The sequence below is a fragment of the Podarcis raffonei genome, chromosome 13 (genome assembly GCF_027172205.1).
Source record: "Podarcis raffonei isolate rPodRaf1 chromosome 13, rPodRaf1.pri, whole genome shotgun sequence".
In the NCBI taxonomy this organism is placed as follows: domain Eukaryota; kingdom Metazoa; phylum Chordata; class Lepidosauria; order Squamata; family Lacertidae; genus Podarcis; species Podarcis raffonei.
The window spans coordinates 3538456-3555333 of record NC_070614.1 but is presented as its reverse complement, the minus strand read 5'-3'; the positions used below and the strand labels follow the sequence as shown (position 1 = coordinate 3555333).

Genomic DNA, 16878 nt, shown 5'->3' with positions numbered 1-16878 from the left:
CATTTGCAGATATATTTTGGGTTAAATGGTCAATTTTGATTTAACTCTGTTTTTCTTTCTGGGAGTTTTCTAAGAACTCTTTCCTTTTCCCTCCCACTGACCACGGAAATAGATTTGATGGTTGCAAAGGTTTTGGTTGAGAGGTTTAGCTGTGAGGGCCAAAGGCAGGGAGCAGCATAGTTAGTGCAGGCCTATGCAAAAATAGCTGCAAAAGCGAAGTGGCAGCTAAGTGTAGGTAAGTTCCCACGAAGCGAGACACAGTGATAACAGCAAGAACCTTTATTGAACTAACAGAACTAGACAACAGAGGCAAAGCAACTGCTTATATACGTTTCTGAAGGCCTGAGCCACTCCCACTCTCAACATGATTGGCTGTCTAAACTCCCAAACTACGAATCATAACTCAGAGTTTAAGAGCCAATGGCAGTGGCCCAAATCCTGAAATGTTCTGTGATTGGATACCATGTATCGAATCAGAACATGGGCTCAGATTCCTTAGTCCAAACTCAAGTTCAGGCAAATGCAGACCACTGAATATATAACAGCAGCTATCTTTTTACAAATACAGTACAGCACCCTAACTGTCAACATTCACCGACGAGGATCACAAAGAGCTCATAACCTACCTCCTCTCAGCAGCCAAAAACATCATAGCCAGATATTGGAGAGACCTGCCAGGAGTAAGCATGGAGCAATGGTACCAAATAGTATGGGAGACATCCTTATTAGAAAAATTGACCAATAAACTGAAACTGACACGGGGACAAATGGAAGAAGATGCCTTCACCCCAGTATGGCTCCCTTTTATCACATACACAGCCCAAAAAGACAATGACAAAAATCCACCAAAAAGCATACAAATCAATATGGCTAACCTGATTCAAAAACACCCACCCACCCTACTCACACATGAAAACAAAGTTCACCACAGCCAATCACAAATAAGCAACCGCACCCTAGTCCAACCCCAACCTCTCTCACCACCAAAGGAACATAAGCGAATAGTAAAGAGAACCCGCACAAGCGATGCTGACACAAAACCCCACACATACCTTAAGTAAAATAGAAACATCGCCGCTCCTACTCACCATGGCCCCCACCTCTTTCCCCCTTTTCTTTCTTATGTAACACTAATGTCTCAACAAATGAAACTGATCTGTAGAAAATGTAACTTGAAAAAATAGACATTGCACATACTGTACTTTTGTAAACCAAGAAATCTTTAATAAAAAATACAGTACAGAAATAATTTCAGAAACTGGGAACAAGTAATTGTTCCATACATTTTCTACTTTTTTCCCACTCCTTGCTTAGAAGTTTGCAGAAGTGTTTGTATGAGGAATTATATGAAAGGGGAGGAAACTATAGACAAGTTCACAGTATATGAAACTGATCTTTATTGAGTCTTCTCTCGTTGCAGAAAATAGAGGAAGGGTCATCGCTCAGTGGGAGGGCATCGGCTTTGCATTGTAGAAGGTCCCACATTCAGCCCCCGACATCTCCTGCTGCAACCCTGCAGAGCTGCTGCCAGTCAGTGTAGACCATACTGAGCTCATTGGAGCGATGGGCCTGACTCAAGAAAAGGCAGCTTCTCATGTTCCTAAGAGTCAGAACATGAAGCCACCGAGCCACGTCTTGTCTTCTCTGACGTGCAGCTGGAGAAAGGCCTGAAAATACCCAACAGGATATTTAGTAAGAGTAGCTCTAAGAATAGCAGAGAAAAAGATCTAGGACATTGCAGGATAGAAAGCCAGAAGTAGGTAGTGTTAAGTTGTGGGTGAACATATCAGACGACACAGCGATTCTTCAAACAGCTCTTGTTTATTCACAGGCCAGGACAGAACTGAACTGAAGGGCTCAGTCAGCCTGCTTATATAGAGCTCCAGTACCATGTAACTGTAACAACTTTCTAAAACTATCCAATCACTGAACGTCACTTTTGATCCCTTATTTGCATAACTATCTACAGTACCCCCCGCTGGCCCAGGGTGAGAACTTCAGTACATAACAGGTAGAACTTAACATTTTTTAAACAACAACAACTTTTTATTGGGTTTTATAAACAGGGATGATAGGAATAGTAAATAATGCAAATAAACAGACCAAGTCTTTTGTGATGTCATTTGCACATCAAAAATAGCACAATAAATTTGCAGTAATATCTACAAAATATGGTTCATTATTAGTGGTCAATGGGCAAGTTGTTGGTTTATACAGTGGTTTAAATGAAAATGAAAACAAGGGGAAACAGGATAGGAGAGAACTTAACATTAAGTTCCTGCTTCCGTGGAAGGTTTTAGTAAATTGTGGGGGGCAGCAGTATAGAGTTGAGGTTGGATAGATGCCCTAAAACTGTTGTTGGGTTGGTTCACTTGTTTAAAAAAGGACAAAACGATTTTAAGAAGACATTTAGACTTTTGAAATGGAAGGATATTGCAACAATTTCCTACCATCCACTCCTATGTACCACTTAAGCATCTGGCAAGTACCGAGTGAACACCATATGTTGGCCTCTGTTACAGCCATTGTTCATCTTACCTGCATATTATGAGCCTCTTGATCTACTGCAGATCAGTTAAAATGACATTTCAAAATGAGAAGCCTTAGAAGTAGGTTAAAAAAAATTCTCATAACTCAAAAATGTTTTGCCTAGTGTAAGAGCCAACATTCACAGAGCATTCTGCTTTGCCAGGACCCCACACACATTGCTAGATTTCATGCATGCTGTTCTGAGAAATTGGGGGACTGGGATTAATCCTCTCATAACATCTTTGTGGGTGTCTGACAAGCTGTTCCTCTCTTCCCCAAATGGAATGTTCTTTGTCTACTGCATTTATCAGATGGGTTATAAATCCTACAAGAACATGAAAGGAACCAAAACCGAGATAAATACTTTAGACCAGCAAGCCAAAAGATGGGGGAACCAGTAAATTCTTGATCTGATGCACATATTGCAGGTTAAGGGAGCTTATTTTCTTTCCCTGAAAACAGAAATGATAGGATCTCTTCTGGTCCTAGAACTTAGAAAATTCTAAAAGGTGAAAATGAAAAAGGTGTTTATGCTGGAACAGGCCTGGCCATAGCAAGCCCCACTGCACCACAGACTGCAGACTGTCCATAATGCCCATTTAACTGCTTTCCCAGTCCATTCCGCCCATCATATCAACCTCCACAGAAACCAATACAGAGCAGAGGATATGTCTGTGATATAGCAGTAATTAATTTTTAAAGGTTGTCTGAAAAATAAATGTTTTATACACAAAATATTGTCCAGTAGCACCTTAGAGACCAACTAAGTATGTTCTGGGTATAAGCTTTTGTGTGCATGCACACTTCTTCAGATACTTAGTTGGTCGTCTCTAAGGTGCTACTGGACATTTTTATTTATTTATTTTGACTGCATCAGACCAACACAATACCTGAATCTAGAATGTTTTATACACATTTGTGTAGGAAGGAAACCAATGGCCCTCTCATGCGAGTTCTGGGGCATTGGGGTTGCCACAACTGTGAACACACTATACATCTGAAGCAGTTTCAAAACACGTTCTTTCCCTCCAAGAACTCTGGACATGGGAGTTTACCCCTCACAGAGTTAAATTTCCCAGCAACCGTTAACGAACTGCAGTGCCCAGAATGCTTTGAGGAGAAAAAGATTGCTCTGAATATGGCAGAGGCTAATTTAGTCTTCCGTATAGGATCTGATCTGGAGGAGACCTAAATCAAGGCCTCTAGTGCCAGTGGCGTAGCGTGGGGGGTGCAGGGGGGGCCGGCCGCACCGGGCGCAACATCTGGGGTTAGGGCAAATCCACGGGTTAGGGGGCGCAAATTACTTGCCTTGCCCCGGGTGCTGACAACCCACGCTACGCCACTGTCTAGTGCCTGGGTGGCTGTTATGTACTAAAGTTCTCACCCTGGGCCAGCAGGGGATACTGTAGATAGTTATGCAAATAAGGGATCAAAAGTGACGTTCAGTGATTGGATAGTTTTAGAAAATTGTTACAGTTACATTGTACTGGAGCTCTATATAAGCAGGCTGACTGAACCCTTCAGTTCAGTTCTGTCCTGGCCTGTGAATAAACAAGAGCTGTTTGAAGAATCACTGTGTCGTCTGATATGTTCACCCACAACTTAACAGTGGGGATATGGGAGATCACCAGGACCTATCATGTTTGGATGAAAATATATCGATGGGTGTTTCCCCAAAACACAAGTATCTTTTTCGGGATTGAACCACTAATGCCGAATTAATTTCAAAATTATTACTTACCTGCCTTCCCACTATGTCTAATTCTCCCCACGTTTGTCAGTTTTGTCAGTGCTGCAGGGTCCATACGTTCCACAATAATAATATTCCTGAATGCAGGGAGGTAGATGACAACTTTTCATGGAGCTCAGGATAAAGATAATTCCTCCAAGCTTCTAGTGTGGTCCCTTGAGTAACTTTGAATAGCTTCTCTCCACATGAAATAGGTCACCTGCAACGTTGGGTGAAAGATTACTGCATTGCAGGGGTGGACTAGATGACCCTTGTGGTCCCTTCCAAGTCTATAATTCTACTAAATAAGGAACCAGGCTAAGGAACTACTGGTGACTTGAACTCTTTCAAAGAATTTGCTAACTTCATTACTGATGTCATAATCCTGAGCTATGAGCTGCAGGATGACATCATGACACAGAGTTAGCTAGGTCATAAATGCCTCCAAAGCATGTTATCTTACTGAAGTGATAACTAGATGTGACAGAAGCAGACCTGTGTGGGTGTGTTCAGGCTTGCCACAAAGCCTCCCCCACCCACCAACCTACACAAACATACAAGCCATTTCAGTTGAGGTATGAAAGTCAAACTTCATTTGCTACATATTGCAGTTGGGATTTTTGAACGATCATATTCCTTCATATGAACCTGCCCAAGCTCTAAGATCTTGGGGGGAAGCCTCTCTCTGCCCCACCACCGCCACAGGCACATTAGGTGGGGACGTGGGAAGGGCCTTCTTGGTGGCGACTCCCAGATAACTTTGGAACTTCCTCCCTAGAGAGGCTGGACTGGCTCCCTCCTTGTTGCCCATCCACCAGCAGGTGAAGACTTTTATTCCTACAGGCTCTTGGGAACTGACTGTTTTAAGGAAAGGGTTTTTAATAGTGTGGTGCTGTTTTCTACTAGATTTTATATATCTGTTCTAATATTGTTTTAATTCTGTTTAATTCCTTTTTAACTATTATCACACACACAGAGAGAGAGAGCGCTTTCTGTGTTTTACACATTTGTTTTCATTTTTCTGAGCTACCCTGAGCTCTAGTTTTGGGGAAAAGGAAGGATATAAATATAAATAGTTTTAATTAAATTTATTTCTGTACATTTGTTTAGCTCCAGTTGCTCATAATCCCATGCTTCTTTCAAAATTTGGACAAATGTGTGCAACGAAGTTGCACTGCCTTTCTAAATGAATTCAGGAATTCTCTCAAGAGCTTTGTGGGTTTACTTCTACCACCTCAGAGATCTGTTTTAAGCTCATTTATCTTTGCTACCTGTTAATAACAGACTTCTGCAAAGCTAAAAAGATTATTAATATTAGATGATCAACACCAAGCCTCATACTGGAAGCTCCAGAGTGGACTCAATCCCAGAGGAGCTTGCATTTGGTGTCACACGTAAAAAGCCTACTTGTCAAGGATCCGCCAGGAGTGCATTTTAAGGCTCCTGATTTCTCCTTTGCAACTGTGTGCTTACCTGCTCTGCACCTGACAATGCATATGACGTCAGGTGTAGGGCAGGTGTGTGTGGTTGGGGAGAGACCTCGTGGGCCAAATTAGAGCCCAGCAGAGCATAATTCGGGCCGTGGGCCAGAGGTTGCCCATTGGTGTCTTATAATCATGAACTAAAAAACAGCTGCGTATGTAAGGTATCCCATGTGCTGAATCTTCAGCAGGTCCTAGCAGAAAGACTGTGTGGGTTTGCAAGGCCTACGTACATTTTCAAAAGCAGGAGGAGGGTGGATGACCACAGCACGTGTCAGAGATGATAAAATGCTAGGTTTATAAACTGAGATGAAAGCTTGGATTTGGCAGCCTTGAAAACAACTGTAGATTCCCCCCCCCATGCATAATTTACGTCTGTTCTGTTCCAACATCTGGTGCACTTATTTAAAACTCTACTTCTCCACATTTTAAATAGATGGGTTGGTTTGTTGGATAAAGAATGGGAATTGGGATTTACTAACATTAGGCAATGGATCAACATCAATACAGTCAAATCATAGCTTGTGCACATTTAACCTGTGCAATTGCAGCTTCACACGCTCTGCGGCTGGCCAGCTGATACCGCACAAGTTAAACGTGTGCAAGGTGGGCTCTCAGACTTGCTTACTGGGCTGTGGGATCCTCCCGCAAGATGACATGGGAGCCTGCCAGAGCCTGTTAAGCAAGGCCTGCTCAGCACACAGGCTTTGGAAAGGCAGGGGTGGTGGCATGGAGGTGCTTTTAGGGGTTTTCTTACTATACACACAATTTCCTGGAACACAGCCCCCATGCAAGCTGTGAGCTGACTGTAGTGATGGAATTGTCAAATGTAGGCAGGAAAGTAAAGCCATTCCCAGCTCAAGATAGACAATAAGCATTTTAAACATTTTCCCCTGGCCTTTCCATTCGAGCCATAGATAACACAAGATTGTTGCAACACAACGGATTGACTTCACCCCTGGAGAAACACCCCACTTTCTCTTGACACAGATGGATGCCAGCAACAACAACGAAATCTATACTGCAACACACTTACTATCAAAGAGACTTTCTGGTTCATTTTGAAGCCATTTTTTGTTTTTTTGAAGCTGGCTATAGGATACAATGGTGAAATCTTGAATTTTAGTGTACCTGTGATTGGGCAGTAGAAGGTCCATTCTGAAACACAAGAGAGAAACATAGGAGGTGTTCATGATCTTTCTTTCTTTGGGTTTTGGTTGTTCGTAAGCATAATAAATAGTAATTACTGAGCCAATGCACATTCCCTAATGGGAAAAATTCCTGCTGAAATGAATGAGTTGGGAATGATGGGCAGCTGTTGTTTACGCTTATTCCAAAAAGTTTCCCTGTCTTTTCCCAAGTCCCAAGTCATCAAGATCTCCACACTCTTCAGGATCAATGGGCATGGAAGATCCCTGCCTGATAGATGTACATGCATTAGCCAAGCGGAACAGAGCAGTTCTGTGGGAAGGCAGTGGGCAGACAAATTGTGCAGCAGAAGATCATGAATCCTGCTGATCTGCAGGACATTATTATTTAGGGTAAAAGTATGGGTAAAATTACAAGTAATCAAGCTGGCCCTTTAGCAACAACTAATGCTCAATATCATCAAAGGAAAAGCAACCATGTAGAATCATATTATGTCTGATTTTGATGTATTTGAAAACTTGCTCAATTCTTTCTTCACTTTATCTAAAGTGAATAAACACATTTGCCTACTGTCGCTTTTAGATTATTATCTAGAAGTTTAGTCTAATGCATGACCCAAGCATTAGAGAGATTATGGGATAGGAGAGCGCATGGCATGGCAAGGCAACTACTGGTGGCAAGTGTTCTTCCAGTGTTAATTGATGTCAATTAGGGTGTTGTTTCTCTTCCAATTAATTTATTAATCATTTTATATCGTTCATCAAAAACATGTTTTAAAGCATTTATCATGTTAATGTCAAATAAATAAAATGTGCAGCCATTTGGGAGCTTTAAAATTCCACTCTGCTGTTTCAGTATAGAGTCCTTGCTAAATTATTTGTTTCTTTAACTAGAATTCTGAAAGAATGTGGATGTTGAGAAAAAAAGAACAAAGAGAGGCAGAGATAGGATAATAAGCTACCTTGTAAAAATCTCACAAATCATAAAGGAATGTATAAGACACTGTTGCTAAATAAATATTCACAGAAAATTACTTCACACTACATTTGTTGAACAGTTTAATCAAGAAGTGCATTCACTGGCTCCAGCAGACAAAGGGATGTGTTTTTAAACATGAGTTGACAAAGAGTTGAGGCATGCATAAGCAATTGGACATGAGAAAAACCAAAGAGAATGTACCTTCCACCCCTAAGCTGTGGGAGGCTTCCTATTTAATTCACTGAGATAAACAGGACATTGAGTGGGAATTTAAAATGAATTGGGGGCACTTGAAACAAAGATGTTCTTAGACTGCCAGCCTCTAACCATCTACAATGTACCAGTGCTTTATTTTCATTTCTGAGAACTTCTCTGGACACGATATTAGATTTGCTAGCACCGTTAGTTCAGCATGGGGCAATTCTATTAGTGGCATTCTGGTTTGTGGCAATATTGCCCCATAAACTGGCAGATCAGTTGGGCTGTTGCTTATTCCCCCTGTGCTGATTGTACCCTGACTGCTTTTATACCTGTGCCAGCAGGTACCGATATATAAGACTAGAAAAGAGAGAGTAGGAACAGGCTGTACCAAATCCATTGCTCTATGTGTGAGGTGCGAAAATGTGTTTTGTATCTGTCACTCTATATATGCAGTGCTTCTAAACCAAAACCTGCATGGCATCAGTGCTCAGGTTTGTTCCAATCGTTTTCCTGTCTGCACAGCAGGTGTGTGTGTGTGTGTGTGTGTGTGAAGAAAATCACTGTGAAAAACAACAGCCCAGGGTGTCCTTTCTCTGCACTGCTGATTGGGCAGAATCCAGTTATGATTGTGTGCTGATGAAAGGTGTTCCATCAGCAGAAAGTGGAGGGGGAAATTTATGGTCATTCTGTGGCCCCTCAATGCTGGTAAGGCCAAAGATGATCCTGTTGGGGGAGGACTGGGAAATGGCCTGGATCTCATGACTCCAAAGCCATTGTGATGCTCCAGGATGCCCAAACTAGGGGGAGATATAGACCACATTCTGAGCTGGTCTAAATCTCCCTCTCCTTTCTTTCAAACTCTTTTTAAAAACTGTGCTAAGTGGATGGAGGAGTCTCTGACTCCTCACTTTTACTCTGCCAGTGAAAATCTGGCACGGCAATCGATAGGCAAATAGACTACATTTGGAGATCATTCCAGCTCCCCTGCCATAGGATTACAACCCAAGAAAACCATTTTCACTGAAAATAGGAGGCAGTCTTAGGCTTCAATTCTATGGTTCCTGGAAGGTCATTGCTGGGGCCATAGTATTCTTCAGATCTCTCCAAGGAGGGTGAGAGAGTTCTCCATCTAGTGTATAAGTTTGGATCTCCTTCTCTATCTCTGTGTCCTTCCTTCAGCCAGTGCCCCTTCAGCATTGGAGAGGGCAAAAATGAAGTGTTTGGAGACAGACACTGTGGACCCACAACCATCCTATTCACCCAACACATCCCCAGAACAGGAGACAAACTGCACTGTGGTTTATTTCCCTCCCACTGGAGCCAATGCAAGATAAACTCTCCCCCACCATTAAAAATGAAAACATGACCCCCCCCTGGAAGAGTGGCAGATGAAGGTGATGGACTATATGGAATTGGTGGAAATGACTGGCAGAATTCGAGATCAGGGAGAAGAGTCGGTGGAAGAAGACTGGAAGAAATTTAAAGACTATTTACAGAAATATTGTAAAATAAATGAATGTTAGAATGATGTTGGATTGAAATTAAGTGGTTTCTAGCTGTAATGGTATAAAAGAACATGAAAAAACGGTTTTTTATAAGTAAAAATCTAATGTTATAATAACTTAAGATTAAAGATCTGGGTAGAATAAAGAGGGAAAGAAACTGCTACGTTAATAAATTGAACTGGAATACAAAAAGGGGATGTAAGAGGAGGTCCGGGAAATAAGTTAATGAAAAATAATGTGATGAAAAGATTGATTGTTTTTAATTATTTTTATTTTGTATTTTTTCTTTTTCTATTTTGTAATGTAAAAACCCTAATAAAAATTTTATATAAAAAATTTAAAAAAATGAAAACATGACCCTTTCCACCTTTTGCCCCACCGCACCAGTGTGGGCCCAGCAGGTTGTGAGATAAAGCAGTTTGTTCGTTTTTGGTTCTCCCTCCCTTTTTATGATTTGCTTTCAGTTCTGTTCAGTTCAGTTCAGTTCACTTTTAACTGGTATACCACCTCCCTTCTATATTACTATGCACAAGGTGGTTTACAAGCTGAAGAAACAACAAAATACAAAAAGATCACACAACTGATAATCATCTGATCCAATACTGCACAAAAAAGTCATAATAAAAACCTAACTTTAAAATAAACAACTTATATCAAATAAAGTAATATTCAATGATCCACCAGAATATAATAGTACACATGGTCTGGGAAAGGCTTCTAAGACTGGAGGAAAGGGCGAGGCAGATGGAATAAAACATTGCCTGACGGCCAGCACAAAATCTGTCTCCCCTCACAAGTGTATTGTATGCAATAGTTGATGCCAGGCTTTAATACGTAAAATACTGGAGTCCAGGGGCACCATCTCCTATGGGCCAAGCCCCCCCCCCCAATGTTCAAATGGGGCAGAGGAGGCCAAGCACCCAGCTAAGCATGGCACAGCTTCCGTGGCTGGCTCTTCCTCTTCCTCCTGCCATGGAGGGCAAGGAGCAGGGAAGCAGCCCCCGGCCCATGGGGGGAGGGGGGAGGAGGAGGAGCCACTGGCACCACTGGCCATTGAAGCCACGCTGCCACCACTTTTGGCTCAACCCCAGCTCCTCTGTACGTCCTGTCATCACACAAGTGACAGCCCCCCACCCCAGTTGTCCTCAGAAGTTGGAGACAGTCTAAGATCCCTACAGTTGCTGAATGGGAATCAGAGCTGTGTGAGCATGCCGCAATCACTATGTGTGTGGTAGTATCCTAACATTAAACACAATGTGCTATAAGCTGTGAAAGGCGGCTTCCTCAAGGATACTCAGAGTTACATAGGCACCATATTTTTCGCTCTATAAGACGCACCAGACCACAAGGCGCAGCTAGTTTTTGGAGGAGGAAAACATGAAAAAATATATTCTGAATCTCAGAAGCCAGAATAGCAAGAGGGATCACTGTGCAGTGAAAGCAGCAATCCCTCTTGCTGTTCTGGCTTCTGGGATAGCTGTGCAGCCTGCACTTGCTCCATAAGACGCACACACATTTCCCCTTTTTAGGAGGGAAAAAGTGAGTCTTATAGAGCAAAAAATACGGTAAGTGAGGACAGGACATAGCATGGGTTGCCAGTGCCTGGGGCAGGGTAAGTGTTGCGCACCCCTGGTAGACTGGGCAATGGTCAGTCGCTTCGCTGGCCAGCATCTAGTCAAGGCAGTCCCTCCCTCCTCAGTGAGTGGCGGCCTCCCCCTCCCTCTTGGCTCAGGGATGGGGCACGTGTCTGTGCCCCAGCCCTGAAGGCCTAGCCCAGGTGGCCCAGCCCAGGCATGGCTTGCCTCCCAGCAGCTCCATGGGAGTGCAACCTCAGAAATTTTCACCTGGGGCCATGGCCCCCCATGCTACGCCACTGAGTGAGGATGTGGACCTGAGCTCACCATATCCAAGCCCATCACTCACTGCCCCACCAGTGGCTTTCATATAAGTTTCAGCCTGCCACGGGTGCTGTGCCTCTCACTACAGCCAGACATGAGAAAGAGTCAATGTCTCTGCACTAGGAAAAGTTTTGCTTGCTGAGTTTTTTGCAGCTGCAAGCCAGGCTGGTAGTCAGCTGGCAACACTGCTCTCACATTTCCCACATGAACACATTTCTCTTTCATCTTTTTGCTTTAAAGCATTCAACTAAGTGCAAACATACCCCGTGGATTTACCTGAAATTAAAGTGTTGTGAATTTCATTTCATTCTCAGAATTAAAATTGGATCCTCAGTATCAATTACTGCTTTGCTGGGATCTGCTGAATAAATAATTAAAGGCAAAACTTTGGTATACATTACATCAGCACCAGCTTTTCCCAGCCTCTGCCCAACCCTGATTACATATTAACCTAACAAAAATGTCTTACTTTTTGGTGAGTCAAATGTCAGATGACAGATACTGTTATTGAACGACTGCACATTTTAGATTGTGAATTATGAAAATAAGAATCAGAATATGGCTTTAAATGCCTTTAATTCTACTTAACAAAATTAACGCCAATTTATAGCAAGTACTCTAATTAAATTGTTTTTTCCAATCAAAACAATTATTCGACATGGCATTTTACCCCCACCAACTTCTTCTAAAATGCTCCACACAAGCGTACATGTGAACAAAAACGTAAAAAAATGACATGTGGCCATAACTCAAAAACTTGACCTGACTGAGCAAAACCAATGTGATTTTTGGATTCAGTGCATCAGATTCGTCCTAAATCAGCTGAAAAAACGCAGACAACAAATTTGTTGTTGACCAGTGTAATATTTATTAAGGTGTTCCAGATAATAATAAATGTGGATGTTTGTTCCTGAAGCAGAGTTACCTTTTAGGTTGCTGGGACCCTCAAGAAAAATGCAAAAACCCACATTAGGGGGCTCTTTTTTATTTCCTGTCAGAAAATGGGGGGGGGAGGGTATTGTTTTGTTTGTTACTATGTAATGCATTTTATGTTTTTATACTGCCTTGTGATCTTCAGATGAAGGGTGTTGTTGTTTAGTCGTTTAGTCGTGTCCGCCTCTTCGTGACCCCCTGGACCAGAGCACGCCAGGCCCTCCTGTCTTCCACTGCCTCCCACAGTTTGGTCAAACTCATGCTGGTAGCTTCAAGAACACTGTCCCACCATCTCGTCCTCTGTGATCCCCTTCTCCTTGCGCCCTCCATCTTTCCCAACATCAGGGTCTTTTCCAGGGAGTCTTCTCGATTCATGAGGTGGCCAAAGTCTTGGAGCCTCAGCTTCACGATCTGTCCTTCCAGGGAGCACTCAGGGCTGATTTCCTTCAGAATGGAGAGGTTAGATGAAGGGCGGTATATAAATTTAATAATGATGATGATCCTGGGAAGCTTTAATGCTGTTCCCCGGGGCTTTTCATCAAGCTGGATGGTGAACAAAACCAAAATTATAAAGGGGAGGGAGAGAGAAAAATATTTGGCAGGTGGTGAAGCCAACACTCTCCAAGTTCCCGGTGTTGCCAACCAAGCAGCCGAGCTGATTCTCTGTAGCAGCAACGAAGCATCTCATTCCGGCTCCCCGAGCTGTCGTCGAGATGAACTTTTGCGGGGTAAAGCCCGGCACATTTTCGGCATATCCCGCGGGGACCCCCCCCCATGACCCCAGCAGTCTGCTTTCTTAAAACAACAACAAGGCCACCCCCCGCCTCGAAACAGCCGCGCCCCCAACAAAGTAGCTGCTCCTGAGCCAGAGACAGGACCAAGCAAAGCAGGATCCCGCCGCCTCAGCCCGCCGGCCCAGGTCTTCCTCCGCGCGCCCCGCCCGCTCTGCCTCAGGTTCCCTTCCTGCCTCCCGGCAGCTCCAGCTCGGGGCGGGGCGGCCCGTCCTGGCGGCCGCCCCCCTCTCTCTCTCCCCTCCCGCTCCCATTCATTTGCTCAGCCCCGAGAGAGCCAGACGCTGCCGCCGCCGCCGCCTCTCTGGTGTCTCGCACGGACGGCGGCGCAGCAGCAGGTGAGTTGCCGCGCTCTGCCGCCCCCGAGGGGGAGACACCAAGCCGGGCTGCGGGGCCCTCGGCGCTTCAGCCCGAGCGGAGGAAAAGAAGGAGCCGCCGCCCCGTCCCGCTCCCCCGGGGGCGCCTTCCTGGGCGCGTGGCTGCCCCGCTCCGGGCGCCCCTCGGCGGCAATGGGGCTGAGCTGAGAAGCCCGCGAAGCGCCCTGGCCGCCTCGCGGGGAGCAGGAGCCCGCCGGTCCTCCGCCGCCCCCTCCGCCCTCTCTCCCCCTCGGCTCCCGGTTCCCGGGCTGCTGCCTGAGGCGCTCGCCGTCCAACAGGTCTTGTTCATTTCCTTGCAGGCGGGGGGGGGGCAGGAGGGGGCAGGAAGACCCCGCCGTCTCCGCCGTTTGTGTCGGGACTTTCCCCGGGCGCGCTTCCCCTCCGGTCTTCTGGGCCGAACATCCACCTGTTGCGGCGGAGCCCAGGCGCCCCGGTAATGGGGCTGGCCGGTGACACCGCTTCCATCCTGCGGACAAAAGGGCTGCCGCCCCCGGCCGAGCCCCCCCCCCCCGCGAAACCGGGAGCGGCTCTCTGGTGCTCGAGGTCTTGGCAGGCCCTTCATCTCCCCTCCATTGGCGCCTCAGCCCCCAGCCCTGCTTGCGCGCTCACGCGGATGGGGCGGCCGCTCCCCGGCTGCAAATGGTGCCCGTAAGGCCACATCAGAGACGCCCCTGGGACCCCGTTGCCGCCTCCTTCCCCGCCATGTGATTAAGCCTCGCACTACTTTGCGGAGCTGGTTTGGAGCGCTGACGAGATCACTGGTGCAAATGGAAGGGCATGGAAAACAGTTTCCTAGTTCACACTGGCTGCCAGGACTTAGTTGATGTAATAACTGATGACACCACAGTGACATCACAGTCGTGTCCATAGCAGCCACAGGTGGGGTGAAAGAGGATTGGGAGTAATCCAGCAATCCTAACTCTGGCTGGGGAGCAGCCGCATCTGGAGCCCTGCTGCTCCTGCGGGCGAGGGGGGCAGGTGTGGGGTGGTTTGTTTTTGCTGCCCTAGCTGTAGGTTTGTGCAGCTGAGAGAGCAGAGGACCAGGGCCTTTGGGGATCCGCAGGACTTTGAATCCAAAGTCAAGACTTTGAATCGGGCACAGCAGTGGCCAAGCCCTCCTGGCAGGAGGGGGCTGGTGGAGGGTCAGCTGTCTTGTCTTCATCACCTCGGCCAGCACAGATCTGGAGGTGAGGATTGCACTATAAGCCTAAGTTTTGAACCATATTAGTTTAGTTTGATGTATAGACCTGTGTTTTAACCTATAGGAGAGCTTATTGTTTAGGGCTGTATTCTGCTGTTCGCTTCTAGCATGATTTAGGACATTGCTTCCCCAGGTGGGCTGTGCTGCTCCCTGTGGGGCAGTGGGATTACTTAGGGGGCGCTGAGAAGCAGGGGGGCACTGAAGGTGATCAGAACTATTAGACTTTGGAAAGTTGACAAAACTGGATCCGACTTTGAAAAGTTAGTCTCAGTGACTCAAATTGATCAGTTTTGCTGAATTAAGTAAACAAAATAGTTTTATTTGGGTTTTGAGTGAAGGTGAAATTAATGGTTACTATTTTGAATTGTATTGTGTTAATGTCTTCCTTAATGGGTCATGCAAACTGCTATTTTGAATAATGCTTTTTATAAGGTAGGGTAGTGGACCCTGGGGATGAGTTTATGGAACCAAAGTGGCAGTGATCTGTAAAAGATTTTAGGAGATATGAGATGGGGAAAGCTTTCTATCATATATTTTATTTCAGATGTACTGAAGCATTCTAGACATGGAATGGAAATCTGATACAGACCATGCTGGAATAGACTATGTTATGGGATGTCCCTTAGCGTAGGGACAACAGTGGCCAAGCCCTCCTGGCAGGTATTCATGCGGAGGCTGGGTAGCATTTTGTAGTCTAAAAGAAAGCAGAACAATACATTTGGCACCAGTTTGGCTGCAGGAGTTGTCAGAAGAAGGCATACAAGGTGCCACCCAACCGTCTTAGGGACTCCACTCCGAATTTGTGTAAGGTTTACTCCTTAGCCCTGTCTTCTCCTGAAGATGTCCCACAAGGCACGTATATATTGCCCCATATACCCATATTTCAGCATAGTTGACACAAACTAGTATATTTATTTAGCTGGAGTATTGTGTATGCACATGTGCCCCCCCCTCTTCTTGATGAGACAAAACTTGTTGCTCAGTGAGCCATAGGTCTTTGTCTAGCAAACTTTCCATGCAGTCCTGGCTTTCACCCCTCAGCTCTCCAGGGAAAGGGCATTTGTCTTCCCAGAGATGCAAGATCTTGCTGGAAATGGGCGCCACTTCTCCACTGGCTGCAGGGCGAGGGAGGCACCTGCAGGGGCTCTGCATCTTGTGCCGCCCGAGGCAGCTGCTTCACCCCACCTCATGGACAGGCTGGCTGGGCCTATGATCCCAGGAGAAACTCATGCAGTTCTGAGAAGCTTTCCTAGTTAACTATTAGAGAATCAGGGAGAACATGTGGTTGGCATCAAATAAACCTTTCTTTATGTGTTGGTAGAGGTTGTCTTGTTGAAAGGAGAATGTTTACAGAAAGAATTTCCAGGCATAGCACTGACTTGTGAAGAATCTGAGAATGCTGAACAAATGCAACTATAGAGCATTGAGCTTCCTGCCTTGTTTGGGATAAAATCTGGGAAATATATATTCTTAACTGAATTTATTAAAAGTATAGGGAGGGGAAGGTCGAAGGAAGTGCTGTCTTATTATTTTCGGTCTTTTTGTTTGTGCGTAGATTATGAAGTACAACTACCGTCCTGAATTCCAGAAATAGCATCACGTATTTACTACAGATTGTTAAAATACGAAAACCTTAAATCGCTCATTTAACTTTTAGTCACTTTATAGCAAACCTTAAATCACTTGAAACAACTGAGTGCTGTGTTTCTGCCTAAACTTTCTCTGAGATAAAAGATGGCTATAGTGAGAGTTAAAGTGAGATGTTTAAAAGTGTGTGTTGGGGGGAGGTTTCCTGAAAATGGTTCATATTGCTTTTTTTGTATAATTGTTGGTTAAGAGAGTTAACCATCACTATCTTCCTGTGTTAGCAATCCCAAAATTTGTACCCCAAAATGTAAATGGATAGTGGAAAAGTACATAATAAGGTGAGCAGAAATAAGGTGGAGTGTAAATATTCACATGTATTGTGAAAAGGTATGCAAATCGATACTTAATTGTTCTACAGCTATTTGTATCACATCTGTCCTGTACTTGTTGCAAAGTGTGTTCTAGGTCTTATAAGCCAACATGGCACCCCCCCAGATGTTGCTAGGCTGCAACTCCTGC

The 16878-nt window shown here is 44.9% G+C and overlaps 2 long non-coding RNA genes across 3 annotated transcripts; one reads left to right on the top strand and one right to left on the bottom strand.

Moving 5' to 3' along the window:
* Window positions 1-1379: 1379 nt before the first annotated feature.
* On the bottom strand, window positions 1380-12099 carry LOC128400109 (uncharacterized). 2 transcript variants are annotated; one of them, XR_008327308.1, is made up of 3 exons: window positions 11747-12099; window positions 6776-6897; window positions 1380-1667 (listed from the first exon to the last, which is right to left on the bottom strand). It is a non-coding gene; the product is annotated as an uncharacterized LOC128400109 (long non-coding RNA). The 2 variants fall into 2 exon arrangements; XR_008327309.1 differs by lacking the exons at window positions 6776-6897; window positions 11747-12099 and adding an exon at window positions 4271-4474.
* LOC128400110 (uncharacterized) lies at window positions 4655-6798 on the top strand. The gene is made up of 2 exons (XR_008327310.1): window positions 4655-4833; window positions 6651-6798. It is a non-coding gene; the product is annotated as an uncharacterized LOC128400110 (long non-coding RNA).
* Window positions 12100-16878: the final 4779 nt, after the last annotated feature.